A 21836-nucleotide genomic window follows, 5' to 3' on the forward strand; every position below is an offset into this window, starting at 1 on the left:
GAATGGCTAACATTAACAACTCAGGCTATAGTAGATGTTGGTGAGGATGTGGAGACAGAGGATCTCTTTTGCATTGCTGGTGGAAATGCAAACTGGTGCAGCCACTCTGGAAAACAGTATGGAGTTCCTCAAAAAATTAAAAATAGAACTACCCTACGACCCAGGAATTGCACTACTAGGCATTTATCCATGGGATACAGGTGTGCTGTTTCAAAGGGACACATGCACCCCCATGTTTATAGCAGCACTATCAACAATAGCCAAAGTATGGAAAGAGCCCGAATGTCCATCAATGAATGAATGGATAAAGAAGATGTGGTATATATATATATATATATATACACACACACAATGGAGTATTACTCGGCAATCAAAAAGAATGAAATCTTGCCATTTGCAACTACGTGGATGGAACTGGAGGATATTATGCTAAGTAATCAGAGAAAGACAAAAATCATATGACTTCACTCATATGAGGACTTTAAGAGACAAAACAGATGAACATAAGGGAAGGGAAACAAAAATAATATAAAAACAGGGAGGGGGACAAAACAAGAGACTCATAAATATGGAGAACAAACTGAGGGTTGCTGGAGGAGTTGTGGGAGGGGGGATGGGCTAAATGGGTAAGGGGCATTAAGGAATCTACTCCTGAAATTATTGCTTCTCTATATACTAATTTGAATGTAACTTTTAAAAAATAAAGTTAAATTAAAAAAAAAAAACTCACAAGAGTGGGCCTCCCCATGACTGGACCTCCCTGGAATTTTCAGCTCTCAAATTTGTCCACATTGCACCTCCAGCAATTTGTTAACTACAATTTAGGTTTTCCTTTCCTGGCACAGCTTCTCTTGGAAGTTTCTGCTAATGGATATTTTCTCCAATCAGTTGTGATTATCTGTATTTTCTTGCCTCTCTAATTTGGAGCCAGTGTTTTGTCCTGTTACCTCACTTTTCTGATGGATCTAAGAATTTTTAATTTTTTCAGTTTGTTCAGCTTTTTACTTATTTGGATGGAGTGATGATTTCTAACCTCTTTTCATGTTGTACCAAAACCAAAAAAACACAATATGAGTTAAAAACACAAAATGAGTTAAAAAAATCTTTTAAACAGTTTTATTTATAAAACTTTACCCTAGGAATTATAATTTTATAAAGCTTCCATCTGGACAAAAGTATGATCACTTAAGTAATAATAGTTTCCTGAATTAAAATGAGAGATAATCCAAAATTTAACTAATTCAAATTTCAAAATTTGAAAAAGGACAATACATTTTAAACTTATTTCCAGGTTTAAGTTGTTTTAGATGTTCACTGGTGGATTATCTGAAGACTGAAATTCAACACTGAGGGTAACTCAGTATTATTTTTCAGGATGGCAGTGGTGGGGTGAAATCTAGCACATGGTAGTAAAAAACAGCATCTCTTGGATGATGCTATTCTTATTGTCAGTGAAGGCTGTGGCAGGCCAGAAAAATCCCTTGGTAAAAGGTGTTATTGGGGTAGAGGTAAGGGAGTGTCTATTTATACTTCCTGGAAGCAAGCCCTAGAAAATACAGACACTGTTGTCTTGTGATTCCTCAGCAAAAGAAATCTTGAATTGGAGAAGTTGGAAAAACAAATTCTGGGGGTGAAAATATCTCCTTGGAGATAAATGGTATCCTTTGGTGAAAGGCATGTGGGAAAGACTCTCTGCCACATAATCTATTTGGAAAAGCCAGTGATTATTTGATAGATTATGATTTATGTTCTGGCAGTGTTTGCTTCTTGAATATCAGAAACCCATCCAGTTTCCACAGTGTTCTCACTGATTGTCTTTATACTTTCTGTTTATCATGGCTCAAGACTGGCATTTTTTGATAATTATTCTAGGCTATCATACGTCTTTCATTAGTTTAATGAGTTGGAAAGCAAAGTTTATCCTTCTATATAGCTTTTAGTTGTTTATATGTTTCTTTGTTTGTTTGTTTGTTTGTTTGTTTTTAAACATAGTGTAGGGGCATCTCGTTGGCTCAGTCAGTTGAGTGACTCTCGATTTCAGGTCAGGTCATGATCCCAAGGTTGTGGGATCAAGCCCCATAATCAAGCTTGGGATTCTCTCTCTCTCCCTCTGCCCCTCTCCACCACTCATGTGTGCTCTCTCTCTCTCTCTCTCTCCCTCTCTCTCTCTCTCTCTCTCTCTCTCTCTCTCTCTCTCTCAATTATAACTAACTAACTGAGTGTAAAGTTTTTCAAACCAGATAACTGTGGCAACTTTTTCTGCTCATGCTGACATCTACCAAGGAAATCTATAGATGTCAAAACCTAGACTTTGTTTTTAAGGAATTCTGCCAATACAATTTTGAAGAGCTTCTCCAGGAGGAGCCCAAAGCACAGCTCTGAGCCAGTCCACAGTCCCTTTAGAGTTTTAAGGTCTGCCACAAAGAGGCCACTGGTTGCATTGCCTGCCTAAGCTACAACTTACACACAGAACACCCCACATATTTCTCCTCAAATCAAACCTGTACTCATTTACTTTATCTGGCATTACATTCTTTCCTAAAGATCAGTTTCCATTTGGTATCATTTCCTTTGAGACTGAAGAATTTTCATCCTTCCTTCCTTCCTTTCTTCCTTTCCTTTCCTTTCTTCCTTCCTTCCTTCCTTCCTTCCTTCCTTCCTTCCTTCCCCCTTTTCTTTTTTCTTTCCCTTTTCTTTCTTTCTTTCTTTCTTTCTTTCTTTCTTTCTTTCTTTCTTTCTTTCTTTCTTTCCCTCTTGTAGTTCAGGTTTACTGACAATTGATGCATTCTTTTAGCTTTTGTGTATCTGTAATGTCTATTCTGTCAATTCTTACTTTTGAAGGATTTTTTTTTCTGAACATAAATTTCTTGGTTGAAAATTTGGTGTTTTTTCCTTCAGAATTTAAAGATGTCTTCTACTTTCATTATTTTTGCTGAACCATAATTCTTATCCTTTCTAAGTAATATAACTATTTTCACTGAATAGTTTCTTTTCCGGAGTTTGAAAATAATGAGTCTGATATGATTCTCTTTGCCTTTACCTTTCTTGGGTTTATTGAGTTTCTTGTGTCTGTAGTTTGAGGTATTTCATCAAATTCGGGGGAAATGGCCATTATTTTTTTAAATACTTTTTCTTCCCCATTCTATCTCTCATTTCCTTCTGGAATTCCACTTGCATGTATTTTATACAATTTGATATTTTTATACTGGGTTCAGATGCTCTACTTAGTTTTTTTTTTCCTGTTCAATTATTTTTCTCTCTGTGCCACTGTTTATATTTTTTCTGTTGATCTACTTTAGTTTTAACAATCCTTTCTTCTGCTGTGTCTAATATACTTTCAAGTCAATTGAGTAAATTTATTTAACTCTTAAGCCAACACTATTGTTCTGTAATTTATATACAACCAAATGCATCAATTTTAAGTGTCTAACTTTATGAGGTCTGTAAGATGTATATGCCTTGAGTAACCATGACTGTAATCAAGAAGAGAACGTTGTGTTCACTCTAAAAAGTTCCCTTGGTCTTTTATGAAGTCAACCCTCTGGCCAACACAGTCATTTTCTTGATTTATAAAAGGTTTGAAATAAGGTAGCAAAAGACTTCCAACTTTTTTGTTTTTGTTTTTGTTTTTGTTTTTCAAAATAGCTTTTCCCATTCTGAGTCTTTTGCATTTCTACACAAGTTTTAGAATGAGCTCCTTAATTTCTATTTTAAAAAATCCTAACAAGATTTTTATTAAGATTATGTTGCATCTATCTTTTGGATAAGAACTGGCATCCTAACAATATTGACTTTTCTATGAAAATGGTATATCAGTATAACCCTCTACTTATTTAAGTATTCTTTAGTTTTTCTTAATAATATTTTATAGTTTTTTTAAATAAATCTTGCACATGTTTTAAGACATTTAACCCCAAATATTTTTGGTTTTGAATGCTATTGAAAATACTTTTACATGCTTTTTTTCTGTGTATGTCTTTTTAAAACAGCTTTATTGAGATACTGTAAAATTTACCTATTTAAAGTGTATAATTCAGTAATTCTTAATATATTCACACTGTTGTAAAACCATCACCACAATCAATTTTAGAACATTTACATCACCTTCCCCACCCCCCAAAACCTGTATCTGTTAGCAGTCAGTCCCCATTTTCCCCACTCCCTTGCCCCTTAGCCCTAGGCAACTACATGTCTATTCTGGGAATGTCATATAAATGGAATTATATAACATGTAGTCTTTTATAAGTGTTTTCTTTCACATAACACTGTTAATCAAGATTCATCCATGTTCTGGGCATGTGTAAGTACTTCAATCTCTTTTTACTGCTGAATGACAAGTCTGTTGTATGGGTATATATTACTTTTATCTATACACTCAACAGTTGATGGACATTTGGATTGTATCCCTGAATAATGCTATTATGAACATTTGTGTATATGTTTTTATGAGAACATTTGTTTTTATTTCTCTTTGTTATATACCTAGGAGTGAAATTCCTGGGTCATATGGTAATGTGATTCCAAAGTGCATATGTTTAACTTTTTAAGAAACTACCAGATTGTTTTCCAACTTCTTGTACCATTTACATTCACATCAGCAGAATATGAAGGTTTCCATTGTTTTTGTATCCTCATCAACACTTGTCCTTATCTGACTTTTTAATTATAGCCATTCTACTGGATGTGAAGTGATAACTCATCATGTTGCATTCCTTACTTATTGATTTGCATTTTCCTGATGATTAGTGACATTGAGCAAATTTTCATGTGCTTATTGGCTATTTATATATCTTCTTTAGGGAAATGTGTATTCAGATCCTTTACTCATTTTTAAATTAGGTTGTCTGTCTTTTTATTATTGATTTTTAAGAGTTATTTATATACTCTAGATATAAATCACTTATCACATATGTGATTTGCAAGTACTTTCTCCCATGTTGTAAGTGTCTTTCCACTTTCTTGATGGTGTCTTTTGAGGCACAGCAGTTTTTAATTTTAGTAAAGTCCGATTTATTGTTTTTTTTTTTCTTTTGTTTCTTGTGTCTTTGGTTCCATAGCTAAGAAGTCATTTCCTACTTCAAGGTCATGACATTTTATGCCTATATTTTCTTCTAAATGTGTGAAAGCTTTAGCTCTTCCAGTTAGGTCTTTGACTAATTTTGAGTTAATGTTTGTCTGTGGGATGATGTAGGGGTTCAAATTCTTTGTTTTACATCTAGATAACCAGTTTTTTCAGCACCATTTAAGAGGCTATTCTTTCACCATTAAATTGTCTTGACACCTTTATCAAAAATCAATTTACAATAAATGTGAGGTCCTGTTCCTTTTCAAGCTATAATTTCCAAGAATTGCTTCTAGCACAAATAAATACAATTTTTAAAATATATAGACTTTATATTGTTTGACCTTGAAAAACTCACTTAGTTCTAATAAATTTTTTGTGTTTAGATTTCTTATAAGCTTCTAGCATAAATAAATACAATTTTAAAAATAAAAAGACTTTATATCCTTTGACCTTGAAAAACTTACTTATTAGTTCTAGCAATTTTTTTATGTTTCGATTTCTCATAATTTTCTATTTAGAGGACATCCTCTCATCTTCCAATAATGATAGCTTTATTTCTTCCCTTGCAGACCAGATGCTTATTTTTCTTCCTGTCTTATTCCATTGGCTAGAATTTCCAGGTAATATTGGCTAAAAGTATTAAACACAAAAATCCTTGCCATTTTCCCAGGTTCAGGAAGTTTTCTTCCATTTGGGGTTAGCTGAGAATTTTTATCTTGAATGGTTGTTGAGTTTTTTCAATGGTGATTGATTGATTGACTGATTGATTAGAGAGAAAGAGTGAGTGGAGCAGAGGGAGAGAGAGAAAAAATCTTAAGAAGACTCCACTCTCAGCATGCAGTCCAACATGGGGCTCAATCCCGTGACCCTGGGGTCATGATGTGAGCTGAAATCAAGAGTCTGATGCTCAACCGACTAAGCCACCCATGTGCCCCAATAGTTAATTTTCTTTACTGCATATATATATATATATATATATATATATATATATATCCAAATCATGCTGGATCCCAATGACACTCTTTTCTCCCCTCATCCTTCAGTCTGTGGTAGCTAATATTTTCCTGTGATCACCAGGTACTGGCTGCCTCCACCAAGGGGGCTACAATCACTTGTTAGCTCCCTTAACTCTATCAGAGTCTCTCATCTCTGTAAACAACCACTGTACTGAAGTCTGATCACTTGCCCAGTCTGAGTGATAGATTCCTAACTGTTATGATAAGCAAAATGTTCAGAATTCGTTAGCTAAATCTAATTATGGTTGAACAACTCTGTCCCTAGGGGCTGGTTTGGGTAAACAAACAAGACCAAAGACAGGGTACAGAGTGTCACATTCTCTCATCCAGCCAGTAGTGAGATGAGGTGTTGACTTCAGCAGAACTGGGATGTGTTCTGGGTCTAGAAAGAAGAAGTAGTGGAGGTCTAGAGACCCTGATTCTAGTTCTGGTTTGATGGCAAATTGCAGAGCAACCTTGAGCCCTTCCTTTCCTAGGCCCTCACCACGCAAATTTCAAGGGCAGCTTCTCCACCTCTTGAGGTTTCAATAAGTACCTATAAGGAAATGATTTTGAAAAGTGCAAAGCAGAACAAGTATAAAAGGTAGCTTTGTTTTCATGGTTATCATCAGTAGTGGAGTCTGCAGGCTGCAGGGTTACCTATTGTTCCATCCATTTCAGTCCTGAGCTTGAAATGAGATGAGAAAAATTAGGAGGGCTTTCCATCTCCTGCTCCCTCAGGGCTGTCTGTTCCTCTACCATGCTGGGCTTTGGGGAGAGGAGGAAGCAACCTGATGTGGCCTCACATGGCCTTCATTTAAGGCTTGTTCAGGTCCTGCTGGGCAGAAAGGGGATTTCTAGCTTTTAAGAAGAGGATGAATTAAATCCGTGGCAGCAATGAGCTTACCTTGGCATTTTTCATGATTTTCTGCAGCGTTAAAAACTTTTGCCAATGTTTGTATTTAATAGCTTCTGCCTTGGTGAAATTATTGAGGTTCCCAACTGTGATTTCAATGATTCTTAGAGTAGTGGGGCATTTGTAAATTGCTGTAAGAAATTAATAGCAACCTATGAAAGAGAGAAAAAAAATAGAATAGGAACAAGTGAGTGAAAATTTAAGTGAAATAGAAGAAAGAAAAAGTGTGTATGTTTGAATAGCTAGCTGGCTAGATATGTACAGATGTATATATATGCATTTTTTACTTCGACAGTTTTGCTTATTTGATATCTCAGAGAAACCTGATAGAAAAAGTAGAAAATTGTTTTCTTCTGTGGTGATTATTTCACAAAGGAATTAGATGAATCACCACATTATAACACTGCCCCCCTGCTCCTCATCTCCATGCCCTTCTGGAAACTAGTCCTAATACCTCTTCAAGGAGCCTTTGTATTATGTGTTTTAATGCCTGAATAGGTGGTTAGAAATCAAATACCTACGACTGGAGGTCAAGTGCCCCTGAGGCTTCTGATTGGAACCAGAAATCCAGAATTTTATGTGAAATTTTCTGTCTTAAAGGATGAAAACAGTTTTGTTAAAAGCACACACTGTGCAGACCTGGCCAAAACTATTAGGGGGAAGCTATGAGCCATTTTGTGAGGCCATACGTTGGCCATTTGCCACCTTCAGTCTAAGCTAACAAATTTTTCTTGGGTTGGGGAGGGGGGCACATGTTTTCAACTGAGCAGTAATGTGTATTGAGTGCACTGATATTGAGTGTGCAGCTCCTTGAATCTCTCATCTGTACACACCTGTATCTGTGTACCTGTCACCCAGATGGAGATGGGGAACTTTTCAGTACCCAAAGGTTGCTTCTCCCGCCAATATTCATTCCCCCATTGAAGGGAACTTAAACAGAGGAAATGACCTAATAAAGGTAGGGGGCAGTGAGCCAGTTAAGGTATTAGGGGAGAGAGGGTTTGGGGAGATCAGGATGGTGGAAGGACACCTGCACTGTCTTGTACATACCCTAGGATGCTGGGGAGAGGGCAGTTCCTTGGAATTCCTAGAGAAGTGTCACAGATATTGGGTACGTTGAATCTGAAAGGGCCTGGGCCAGGCTTGGTGTGGAAAAATGGAAAGTACAGCCTTGGAGTCAATCTCATCCACCATGAGGAGGCAGGGAACCTCGAAAGTGATAACCCCAGAGACTGAAGACATATGAGGGTGTGGGGGTTCCTACACTATGGAGGTGGGAGGTGCTATAGCCCACCATCAATGGTTGGTGAAGGAGTAGGTAGGAGGGCAATAAATGAGCTGGATTCATTTATTTAGGATAAAACATACATGTAGTGCTTTTATTTCTTGCACGGCATGTCAAGGAGCAAAATCACATTTGTTATATTTATTTTATTTAAATTTTAATTGCAAAGCCCTGCCTGAGAGGCTATGTGCCAGACTGTATTGGCTGAATTTCTGGTCCAGCCCTGTGTCTAGCCTGAGGAAAGGTTGAACAAATGAGGCAAAATTTCTACTGCTTCTCAGCCCCTAGATAAACTGGCTTCCAGATTTTATTTTTTTCCCATAGGATTTAGAGGCACCAAGGGGAAAGTTTGGGGAGGGGAGGCCTGGCAGAGGATTCAAGCCCATCAGTGAAGAGCTACTAAGAATTGCAACTTTTTTCTAATCCTGGAGGGAATTGGCACCCCTCTGTGGTGAGAGAAAATGCAAACGCCTTTTTCCCCTGTGAAGTCAGCATGGCAGCAGAGGCCAGATCTCACCTGGTGACTATTTGCACTGTATTAATGATGCTGCAGAGCTGCTTCCTGAACTTCCTCTGGTTCCTGCTGGCTTCTGTGAGCCTCTCAGATGAAAGGTGGCTTTGTTTAGGCGTGTGCTAACGTCTGCTATTGTAACTCTGCCTGCTTTCCTCTTCACTCCCAAGGAACAGACTTGGAGTCCTGTTCTTTCTTTCAAGGTAAATGAATAGACAGTGTGTCTCCTCAGCAGTCAGCAGTACACCAACAGCTCCCTGGGCCTGGCCAGGTCTGACAGAGCTGGCTCTCCAGACCTCAGTTCCCCTCCAAACTGCAAAGTGATGTGAAGGCTTAGGGACCTAGGTTAGAATGTTTGCTTTCAGGAGGTATTCTTCAGTGAGGGGTCCTCTACCTGAATGGTTAGATATGGGCAGATGAAGGGGTAGGGGTAGGTTTAGGAAGATTCCACATATCTTCAGGTAAGTTTCACATTATGGGTGCCAGTTATGAGCTAAAGGCACAAAGAACCAGCTGTGAGCTTGGTTTCCACTGGTGCCCACAATGCTCTCTGCCTGTAGTTACTATCTCATCTTCCCATAGTCACTGTTTAAAGTGGCAGGGCCTTTCTTAAACTGGCTGAAGCTAACAAGGGAATGAACTGGCTCAGCCACAGAGAGTTTCCAGGTTTCAGAAATGATGGATTTGAGATGGTCAACAGATGTTATAAATCCTCTCTTCATGTTGCTGCTAATTCACAGCTTTGTTTCCTTTTGGAGTGGTGTCTCTCAAGCAGGTTTTCTTGATACTGTGGCTCTCAGAAGATCCAGGCTTTTATCTGACTAGTTTCAGAGTCAGCATGACATCCCCATGCACTTTCATATGAAGTGTCCCACCATCTCTCTGACACCCGTCAGGACCCAGCCTGGGGCTTGAGGTGTTCACAGCAACCAGCACATGGATGGGCCTCTGACTGAGAGCCCCCTTATGCTCCCCAACCATAGAGGGCTCCTCCTTTCCTGAGTATCCTCCAAGTCTCCCTGTGGTTCTCCTTAGGCCTCTCTCCATCCTGCCAACCCTTTTACAGGGTCCTGGTAAATCACAGAAAACATAAATATGACAGGTGACTCTGCTGTTTAGTTTGCTAGCTCTTGGACACATTGGGAAACTGCCGGCTACATGATGCCCATGTAAAGTAGCCCCAGCTGGCTTGGCTTAATTCTTGGGGACAGGTCTCAAAACAACAGTATTACACTCTTGCATTGGCTTCACAGTAACATTTTCAACAGACATGACTAAGAGGAGCATCATCTATACCATGTAGGGATGTTTGCTGTCTTTCCCAGGAACAAACATGCATGTGTGCATGTGTGCATGTGTGCATGTGTATGTGTGCATGTGTTGGTGTACATGTTGGCATGCACACGTGTGTCCACCTCCTGGGATTTATGTGCTGTTTGTGTTTATGCAGCTAGTGCTGGCAGCTACTCTATAACAGCAAGGCAGCCATCACTGCTGGGGCACCTGTTATGTGTAAGATACTCCATTAAGCATTAGACAGTGATTTAGTAGGAGCTGTCCCCAGGAAAACATGGAAGGGAAGGGGGATATGGGTCTGGGAAGGGAAGGATATGGTGCCAAGCAAAGCCCCACAGAAGAGGACCTTGGAAGCATCCAGTCTTGGAGCTGCCCAGATCTAGCACATTTATGCCTATTTGTACCCCTGTGCTGTCAGGCATTGGTTAAGCAGTGGAGATGAAGGAGGTGTACATTAACCAGGTATTTTTTGGCTTTTCTTCCTTGACTGAAGATGAAGTGGTTTCCAGAAGCCTGAAGGGAGCCTTTCCAGAAACAGATGAAGGTTCTGGTCTAGGGCAAGTGAGGGGATGGGACAATGATGAAGTGATCCCAGGGAATATGGACAGAGCCTGACACTATCCGCTACAATGTGTTATTTAACCCTGAGAAAATTCAACTCAGCCCAAAGACACTCACATCCGATGCTTATGATTCCCATTATATGTATGGGAATCCAAGGCCTTTAAATGTAAAGTAACAAGATGACACAGCTGGTGATAGAGTAGCTGGAATGTGCAGTTAGCATCTAACTCCTGACTCTCTGCATGTGTGCAGCTACGTGGGGCCCAGGAGAGGGGCGGTCCACAGAGGTTGACTTTGTCTGAATGGAGAGTGAAATGATAAGCAAAAGTCGTGTCCTCACAAAGATCACAAGGGTTACTCCAGTAGACAGAGGACTCCTGGGCAGGGTCTCAGCTCCCAGATGTGTAAACTGATGTTGGGCCCCATTGATCTTCCTGGACTGGTCTCTGAAGGTGGAGTTAGGGGCAGGGGGAGGATCTGGCCCTTGTGAGGAAATTGTGGCATCAGAGCTCAAAGTCTTGGGGAGCGGAGATTAGATGGGAGAGTGTGGCATCCAGAGAACACTCCCAGAGGAATTATCCAGAGTCCCAGAGGGAGAGCTTTGCCTCCACATCTAGGAGATACATAGTACAAATAGGGAAACAAGCACAGAGAGGGGATACACCTTAATCAAGGTCACATAGCTGCCAGGACTCCAGACAATGAGAACACACTTTTTATGCCATCTACAGCTGTTTTTCACCAGACTCTTATCAGCAATATTAGTCAGAGGAGGCTCATTTGCTTGTAAGTGACTGAAACTCATCTCCCCATGGCTTACACAGTGCTTACTAGATGAAGGGACTGAATTGGCTGACACAACTGAAAAGTCCAGAGAATGGCTCAAGACTCACATGCTGTTGCCAGATATCATTCATGCTTCTGTGATTGCCTCCATCTAGGGCAGAATTTAGCTATGTGAAGAAAGATGACCCTCAGCAGCCTCAGGTTTATTTCTTGCAGATTAACCATCTCAGTGGAGAAGAGCACAGTATCATTTCCCAAGGGTTCCAAACTCCCAGGGCTCAGGCTCACTGGATCAACCCAGATCATATGTCATCCCTTGACTCTGATTATCCAGGCCTAGGTGAGATGGCTCCCTCTAGTGCCTGTGTGAGTGTGTATGTATATGAGTGTGTGTGGTACATGTGCATGTATGAGAGAGTGTGCGTGTGTGCACATGCACTATACCCAAATCTTACTGATTAAGAGAAGAGGAAATTTGATTCCTTAGAGGAAAATTGAAGTACCATTACTAGTAGAAGGGAACATGGATTCCCTGCTGGTGGGAACTGCAGGAACCCATTGCTGCAGATGCTGTCCCTAGCGTGGAATCAAGAGGCTTGCAGGATGAGGGCAAATCTGTGGTCATCAAAACAAATAAAACTCTTAAGCGTTAGCACTGTAGGGTGTCCTAGGTTGAGTTTTTTAGAAGAAGTGTCTGTAATGAGGGTTCCCACTCAGACAGTGCTCCAGGGAGGCAAGATAGGGAAAGAGAAGGAGAGGTAGGAGGCAGGATAGGAAGAGGAATAAAAGCTGCAGTGCTCTGCTCAGCTTCCCTTTAATGAGCTGGGAAACTTATCCCTCAGCTGCTGTGTGGGCAACTAATGACTCCTGGGTCTCTGGAGGATTGCCCTGGGTTAGCCTATTATCCACCCCCTAGTGGCTGGCTCACAGGCAGGCACTAACTGATGTAGGGATATAAAAGTCCAGTTGCCTTGCCTCAGGGTAGGACCCTGTATGATCAGGTAGAGGCAGACTTGAGCTGAACCCACATCTTTGCCCTCTTCTTCCGCTACTCCTCCCTGCTTCCCCCTGACAGACTCTTCAAGCTCAGCTGTGATGTCTGTTGAGGCCTCATCTTTGCCCATCCTTTGGGGACCTGTGTGACATAAATGACACCCCAGATTTTGTCCCACCTCAGGGCAAAGGACCCTCGCACCAGCCCCTGGCCACAGATCCCAGGGGTGAGGGCTGGTGAGCAAACCTTCCAAGTACTCCTGACTAGATGGGTGGTTAGGGTGTCCCCAGACCCCTCAATCAAAGTGCCTCAAGATCATTTGCAGGTGGGAGCCTTTACTAGAAAAGTCCACAAAATAGGATATGGGCACATTAAGCCAGTAAAAAGAGGTTCAAAGGGACTGAGCGGGTTACCAACACTGTTTACCTTCTAGGGCAAAGAAATCAGGCTGCAGAGAATGTTGAGGAACAAGAATTCTAAATTGGTACCAGTGTAACTATCAGCAGCCATAAGGGTATTCTAATGAGCTGACAACAGGTTGCTGTTTGTCAATGTGTTGCTACTTATGTAACAAGGAGTACAGAATACAGTACTTATAAATCCTTGTAATGAAGTATTTTTCCTTTATTGAGGCAGTGTTTATATAGATGCACATTAGTTTAAACTTTTTGACCTCATTTGCATTCTAAAATTACAGCACCATAATTTCCTTTTCCCAAATGCATTCACTCTTAATTAATCTTAACCACTCTCGAGTTTTTCTGATTTCTATTATCACTATTTAAAGTTGAGAAGACTCTTAATGGATCTAAATCACATATTCAAATTAGTTTCTTTTTCTAAACTTATAATGACTTGAAATTTTATTTGATTTGGGCCCAAAGTATTACCTGAAAAGTAATTTGATTGTTTTACAATTTAAATCATCTGTGTGGAATAAAATTCATTAACCTTATTTACATGTGTGTAAAAATTATGACACTCTAACCAATTAACACTTCTAAAATGTGTGCAGTGTTTTACAGCATAAAGTTCTTACTACAGTGCAGTCACCTACATCTCTGAACCCATTTAACTCCAGAAACCTAGGATAGGTGTTGATTTCCAACTTCGGCTAAAACTCGAGTAAGTTAGCTCTCTGGTCAGACAATGTTTTATGTGAAAAGCATGTCTTCTCCTCCAGGGACTGAGGGAACAGAGGCTCACTGAGGCCCACTTTAGCATAGTCTTCCTAGGATGGTGGCAGAGATCTTTCTTTCAGAACTGCACTATAAAGGAACAAACTTGGCATTCTTTGGACATTCTTTGTGCCTTGGTTGACATAGTCCCAGAGACCCTTTCTTAACAAGATGCAAGGAATAGACATGGCAGCTCATGGAGTGTTTAAGACATGGTATCCATGAAGCTCAGTGCAGTGCATCTAACTCAGGCTTGGGTTTGAAACCAGGCTTTGCCATTTGCTACCTATGTGATCCCCTGCTCAAATCCCCTGTCACCTGGACTATCGACATGGCCTCTTCACAACTCCTCTGTGCCCATGCTGCCCCATGTTTCTTCATTTTATAGCCAGGATGAATAATTTGAAACGTGAGGCTGATTGTGTCACCACTTAATAAGCTTTCCTTTGGTTTTCTATTGCTGCCTTATATGCAGAGCCCCCTACCCTGAACAACAAGGCCCACCTCCTCCACTCCTATCCCCCAGTTGCACTACCCTTCATGACCTTTGTATCTACCATTTTTCTTTATCTTTCCTGGGTGTTGCATCTGCTGTTCCTTTGCATAAAACAATGTCCTTCTCTCCCTTGTTTGCCAGGTCATCTCTTACTCATCATTCTGGTCTAAAATTGAGGGTCACTTCAACTACCTTGACTGGGCCAAATCCCCTGCTGCAGGCTCCCATGAGCTCCTATAGAAAAGGCTGCTGAGGGGCGCCTGGGTGGCGCAGTCGGTTAAGCGTCCGACTTCAGCCAGGTCACGATCTCGCGGTCCGTGAGTTCGAGCCCCGCGTCAGGCTCTGGGCTGATGGCTCAGAGCCTGGAGCCTGTTTCTGATTCTGTGTCTCCCTCTCTCTCTGCTTCTCCCCCGTTCATGCTCTGTCTCTCTCTGTCCCAAAAATAAAATAAAAAAAAACGTTGAAAAAAAAATAAAATTTAAAAAGAAAAAGCTGCTGATATTCCTCTCTCATGACCAGCACCACAACCACTATTTTTCATTTGCTATTATGATTATATCATCTCTACCATAACTGAAGGCTCTGTGAAGGCAAGGGCTACCTCATAGCTCAGTGTCTGCCTCCTTAATTCATATATATTGAATTAATGATGAACAAGAGAGACTTCAGAGTTTCCTTACTTTAAGATCAGGAGAACTACACCCCTTCCCTGCTCACTTTCTATTTCTCTCTCTCAAAATAAATAAACTTTTAAAAAGAGAGAGAGAGGGGTGCCTGAGTGGCTCAGTCAATTAAGCATCTGACTTCAGCTCAGGTCATGATCTCATGGTTCATGAGTTTGAGCCCCACATTGGGCTCTCTGCTGTCAGCACAGAGCCTGCTTCAGATCTTCTGTCCCCCTTTCTCTCTGCCCCTTCTCTGCTCATTCTTTCTCACTCTCAAAAATAAAAAAAAATAATAATAAACTTAAAAACATCTTTTAAAAAAGGGAGAACTTATTTTTCCAGTATCCCTGGAAGGTCAACAGTAAATGAGAAAATATATATAAAATATCTAACTCAACCCTGTGCCCCAGTTATCCCCACTGTCCCTTGGGGATATTTAGGGTTCTGGGTGGGAGCTGGAAGTGGTGGGGAGGGGCAGGAGTCCAGATAGGGTCCAGACACACTTGCCTGAGAGTAAGGAAAACCACACCACTCTGCCTCATTGCTCTGTCTTTGTCTCTAACATTCAGGGCAGTAAAACACATGAAGAGTAAATCGTGAAGAAGGGAGTCTGGCTGCCTCAGTTGAGTGTCCAACTCTTGATTTCAAGTCAGGTCATGATTTCACAGCATGTGGGGTCAAGCCCTGCATATGACTGCACTGACAGTGTGGAGCCTGCTTGGGATTCTCTTTCTCTCTCCTCACTCTCTGTCCCTCCCCTGTGTTTTCTCTCAAAATAAATAAATACACATTTTTAAAAAAAGAGTAAATAGTGAGAATAAAGGCAGTTCATTGCTCTTGGAAGCTTTGTCTTGAATTTCAGATTCCTCTTGAGGTTAGAATTGCTCATTTGAGATGGGAACGCTGGTGAATCTCTCCCACCTAACAGGCACTGCCCTCTTGAGACCCATCCTTGCCCAGGTGTCTGGATACAGCTAAGCCTCCTACCTCTCTGTGAGCTGGTCATTTATTCAAGAACTTTACTGATGAGGACTTTGTTACTATTTTCTTGGCTTTGGCTGAGCTTGCATTTTGGCTGTGAATGCCATGGGAAAGTGACAGTAACAGTGGGTCCCTGCAAAAGTGTCTGTAGTCTCTGGTCCTCAATTTCCCAGTTATCCACAAGATAGGTACTTGGCTGGTACCTCCAGGAAGCTCATGAGAATATTTGGGGGTTAGTTTCTGAAGGACAGATAGAGGGCTCTGAGGACTGTCACCCAGCCTCTGCTCTTCACATAGTGGGAGCAGGTTGCACTTTCTTTCAGAGAGGAAGCAGCAGCCCCAGTGATCCCAGCTCCACAGAGGATGTGGACCAAGCCTTGGTCCTGCAGATGACCAACTTGGTGACTTTGGCCTGTTGCCTACTTTCTCCCAGCCTTGGGTTTTCCTGTTATAAAATAAACCTGCTCATGTTTGGTTCACATCCTCAGAAACCCCCAAATCAATGCTCATTATCCAGTATCTTCTGACTCTGGCCATTTCCACAGTAATTCAGGAAGCTCTGAGCCTTTGGAAGTTCCCCCAACCCACTGCTAGATTGTGCAGGTGAGGGCAAAATGCTTTGCATTCACATTCTTGTGGCATCGTGGCTTTATTTCTGCTGAGATACAAACTCCCTGTTCTTTTCTGTCAGTGGGCCTGAGGCAGCTCTGTTTCCCATAAGCCCCTCTCCCTGGTCACTGCCAGGGCTGGGGAAGTCAGGAGGTGAGCCCAGTCCTGTTTCACACAGTGCCCAGTACATGTAGATTCACGATGGCTCATTGAGAATGACATTCAACAGCAATCCTTCCAGATCTCCTTGTACCATGAACTCTGTGCTAATGCCTGAAGGCCCTGCTCCTTTGCTATTTGGTTTGCTTCTGTGTGACTGAGTAGAAATTATGACTCTGTGATCTCACTGGCATTTCCAGGTCTTCATTAGTCCTGAAAACATGCCTGCCTTGTGATTCAATGCAATAGGAGACTGAGTTTCTCCAAGTCTCATGGCTTAGAGGTTAGAGTGGGGTTGCAAAACAATAGTAATTCAGACTTCAGTGGCTGTATGAAGGACCTTAACTCTTGGAAAACTTCTCTGAGTGGTTTGGAAAATACTTGGAGTATGCCTCATAGTGACCTGAAAGTTGTTATCCTTATTGATAAAGTTAGTGTTCACCCAAACTCATGTTCACCCAAACCTCAGAATGTGACCTTACTTGGAAATTAGGTCTTTGGAGATATAATTAAGATGATATGCCACTGAATTAGAGTGGGCCCTAAATCCAATGACTGGTATTCTCATAAGAGAACAGACACACAGAGCAACACACACCAAAAAGCAGATGTGATGACAGGACAGAGATTGCAGTGGTGCTGCCACAAGCCAAGAGACATCCGGGGTCACCTGGATGGAGAAGCAGAGGATATTCTTCCCTAGAGTTTCTGAAGGGGCACGTCCCTCCTGACACCTATGGATTTTGGACTTCTGGCTTCCAGTACTGTGAGAGAAGAAATTTGTGTTGTTATAAGCCACTCAGTTTGTGGTAATTTGTCATGACAGCCCTAGTAAACTAATGCAATGTTCTTATGCATGAGACACATATCAACATGCTCCATCCACAGATACGCCCAAGATGCCACTGTCTCTGCCATCCTTTGCAGCGGCCCGGCCCTCTTGTCCCTCAGACAGAATTTGGTTGCAAGTAAAGTTTCTCAGGATAACAGTGGCTCAAACAATAAGAATTTACTTTCTTATCATAGCAATAAATACAAAGGCAGGACATTCAAATGGATTTTCAGCAGCTCAGAAGCCTCTGGGTTGGCTTCTCCTGGTTTTCCTGATCTTCCCCCCATGGTGGCAAAATGTCTGCCAAAATCTAGGTATCATGTTCTCACACAGCACCTGCAAGCATGAAGGAATAGGGGCTCCCCAGTCATCTCTATCTCTTTTATTCAGAGAAGAAAAGATGATCCAAAGCCCCCAGAAATCTTCAAGTCCCCTTGGCCAGAATGTGGTAACATGCTCTTGCCTTGTTGCAAGGAAAACTTATAAAAAGAATTTCTGTGGTTGATAGCCTCTCTCCTGGAAGGTGGGATGTTCAAATAAACAACATCGAGAGATTGTTGTTGCCTAGGATACAGATTGTTGGGTGTGGTTGCCATGCTCACCCGGGGAGTTGCCTCCCTGGAGCAGGCTGGGCTGTGCTTTCTGTGGACCCACCTGTGCTAGACCTGCTGTTCACCAAGCAGAACGTGGGAGAAGCTTCTTGCTCACACTCTGAGGTCATGAGACCTCTGCAGTAATCTGAATGAAGACCCCCAAAGATGCCCACATCCTAAACCCCAGAACCTGTGACTATGTTGTCTCACATGGCAAAAGGGATTTTGCAGGTGTGTTTAAATTAAGAGCCTTGAGATGGAGATACTGTCCTGTTGTGTCCAATGTAACCACAAGAGTCCTTGTAAGTGGGAGGCAAGAGGCATAGAGTCAGGAGAGATATGGCTATGGAAGCAGAGGTTGGATTGATGTGACTGACCATAAGCCTCCAGAAGCTGGAAATGCAGGCAGCCTTTAGAATCTGGAAAAGGGCAAGTAACAGATTCTCCCCTAGAACCTCCAGAAGGAACAAAGCTCTGTCAACATGTTGATTTTAGCCTAGTAAGATCCATTTTGAACTTCTAGCCTCTCAGATGATAATAAATCTACACTGTTTTAATACACTAAGTTTGTGGTTGTTTGTTACAATAGAAAATTAATACAGCCTTGGAATTGTGCTGCCTGGATCACTTGTCCACACAGAGGGCCTGGAAAATGGAACCTCCATCGACTTCCAGTATCCCCTCTCCCTGGAGCTATCCATATGTCCAAAGACCTGAGCTACAAAATGGTTTCATATCATCTCCCCCATCCCTCCACCCCCCATCCTTCCCATTCACCTCATGTTCCCCATTTCCCATCTTCCCCATCCTCCCATCCTCTCCATCTCCCCATCCTCCCCATCCTCACCATCCCTGGTTCCCCCATACTTCCCATCTGACCCATGACCATACCATCCTCCCCATCATCTTCATCCCCCCATCCTCCCACCCTCCCATCCTATCCATCCATCATCCCATGGTCCCCATCCTCCTATCCTCTCCATCCCCTATCCCCTCCATCCTTTTTTCCCCCATCCTCTCCATCCTCTCCATCCTCCCTTTTGCCCTTATCCTCTCCATCCTCCCCATCCCCCCATCCTCTACACTCTCTCCATCTTCTTGATACCCCCATCCTCTCCATCCTCCCTGTTTCCCCTATTTCCCCATACTCCACATCGTACCTATCTCCCATCCTCTATATCCTCCCCATCCCCCCATCCTCTCCATCCTTCCTATTCCCCCATCCTCTACATCAACCCCACTGCCCCATCCTTTTCATCCTTCCCATTCCCCCAATCCTCCCCATCCTCCCCATTCCCCCCATCTCCCCAACCTCTCCATCCTCTTCATCCTCCCCATCCTCCCTATTCTCCATCCTATCCATCCTCTTCATCTTCTCCATCTTCCCCATCCTATCCATCCTCCCCAGCTTCTCCATCCCCCCTCCTCCCCATCTCCCCATTATCCCTATTCCCTCATCCTCTCCATCCCCACCATACTCACAATCCTTCCCATCCCCCTTTATCCCCACCCTCCCCATTTCTTCATCCTCCTCCCAGCCTTCCCCTAGGCTCCCATGCAGACATACTCTGCCTGGCTGAAATGCTGTGGGGGTTATGTTAGTCTGCACAGAGATGCTCAGTCAAGCCTGTCTATCTGTTGATTCCCACCTGGGGACCTTGTTTTACAGCACTCCCCACTTCTGAGGATTTGACCCTTTTTCTCTAATCTTCGCAGTAAAGGCTTCTCATTGATATGACTCCCCACACCCAGAAGAGAGGCACCTAAGACTAGAAGGCACCAAGGTTTTGTCCCAGTGACTGGGCATGAGGGGTGGTGGCACAGCCATTCCCACAGGCCTTGGCTCTTCTGTAAAGAGTGGTGCCAGGGAGGGGGAAGTTGCTCTCCAGCTAGGCTGGAGCCTGAACACAATAAACTAGGGGAGGAATGCTGGTGAGGGCTACAGGGCAGATGGCCTTCCTGCCTATCCCCTCCCTGCACTTTCCCCCATCCCTGGTGAATAAGAGTTGTAATTCAGTAGCTGTGGTGCTGAGTGTGAAGATAACAGTGAGCTTTCTGAGCATGAGGTGGGTTTACTGGCAGAGAATCAATGTGGGGATGATTTCCTCAGGCCCTGCTAGCCTAAGGAACAAGGCTCTCATGGCGAGAAGAGGCTGATGACCACCCTGCTATCTCAGGTAACGGCAAGTCTCCTGGAGTGGTTTGCTCAGCTCTGCAGGCCTGTGTCTGAGAAATGGCCTGGTCAGCAGCTGTGCCTTTCCTTCCTCCTAGGCTGGGCTCTCTTCTTTCAACTTGACCTTTATTCTCCTCTCTTGGTGACAGGGATTCCTCTGCTTACTTCCTGGCCCAAAGTGGAGGTGACACTGGGTCCTAAGGCACAAGTGTTCTGTTGCAGGTCCCACTGCCAGCAGACTCAGCCCTTACCAGCCTGTGCAGATTGTACCAGAGGGATTGGCTGACCCAGCTCACATGCCTGTGAGGCTGGTGTCTTCACAAACCCAGCAGGGCTGGTGGTGGCCAAGGGCAAATGTTGAGAGAATTAACTCTGCTCAGGACCGACAATGTGCCCAACAAAGTTTTTCTGCCAACCACTGCCCAGAAAGAAAGTGAAATGTCCAGAGAATGAATAAGTCTCACCCAGACTGACTAGAAGATTGGAGAATTTATTTGTGCCACTCAGATATTAAAAGTTTATTAAAAGTAAAGAAAATTAAAACAATCGACAAAAAACTTTGCAGGCACCTGTGCAGGTGCTTAATCTCAGAACGCCCATCGTGCCTTCCTCAGCTAGTGAGCTCTTCTATCCCTTATTTCCTCAAAATTCTACCCTTCTATAAAATAAAGGTTATCATATATGTTTCGGCCCAAGCCTAGAGTGTGGTCATTGTTATAGAGCACTCCTGGACATACTGTTGCAGACCTAGAGAACATTCAGGGAATCCTAGGAGCTAGGCCCAGGGGAAGTGGGCAGACCCTGCAATGTGCAAACCAGCAATGAAGGGTGGGAAAGCAACTGTAGGGTTGTCCCAGCTGTCCCTCAAGTGGGGTTATCTTGAGGGAAGCAGCCTTGCTTCCCTCTTGGGTTCCCAAGACCACATACCTTCCCAGAGCATCTCACATCCAGTGACTGATCAGTGGAGCATACGTAGTCCCAGCATCATCCTACCAGGAGGATCTCTGCAGGTCCACAGCTGCAGAGCTCCCTGAAAGGCTGGCTGAGGCCTCTGTCGGTCCTGCATCCCAGCCCAGTGTTTCCCTCTGCCTCCCCCCTCCCAGCAGATATTGATCCCTACAGTTTCTCCTTATAACATCCTGCCTGTTCCTCTCCATCTCAGGGTCTGCATCCTGAGGAACCCAGTCTGTGATGGGATTCCTCTGGGTTTACAGTAAGTCTTAGTTCCATGAAGTCAAATCCATGCTCATATCAGCCCATTATCACTACCAACACCTCTGAGCTCAGGGGCAGGGACAGGGGCTGCTGCTGGACAATAGGCCTTGTCCCCAAGGCTTGCTTTTTGTCTGGTCCCTTCCAGGAAACTCTCAGAAAGACTAATAAGGCAAGGTGCTGCCAGAATGGTTGGCTGCCCAGTTCTTGCTGGCAGAGATGCAGGTGTGTGATCTTGTGGCAGAACACAGCTTTGTACTGTGATGTTCAACACCATGACTGTCCAGGGAAAATGGTAGTGGAAGAGAGGTCAGTCTGCTTCATGTAAAGCCCTAGTGAGCAGATCTTTGCCCTCTTCCATGGGATGACTCTTCCAGATGAATGTCTAGCTCCTTGAGGTGGGCAAGGAGAAAATTTCACATTGAGCACCTGGGGAGGGAGACTTCTGAAGGACCCCAGGAGTGAAGCTTTCTCTAGTGGGTAATCTCTGGCCTCTCTACTGTTGATCACAGAGAATTAAACCTCC

This window comes from Felis catus, chromosome E2 (assembly GCF_018350175.1).
Source record: "Felis catus isolate Fca126 chromosome E2, F.catus_Fca126_mat1.0, whole genome shotgun sequence".
Taxonomy (NCBI): Eukaryota; Metazoa; Chordata; class Mammalia; order Carnivora; family Felidae; genus Felis; species Felis catus.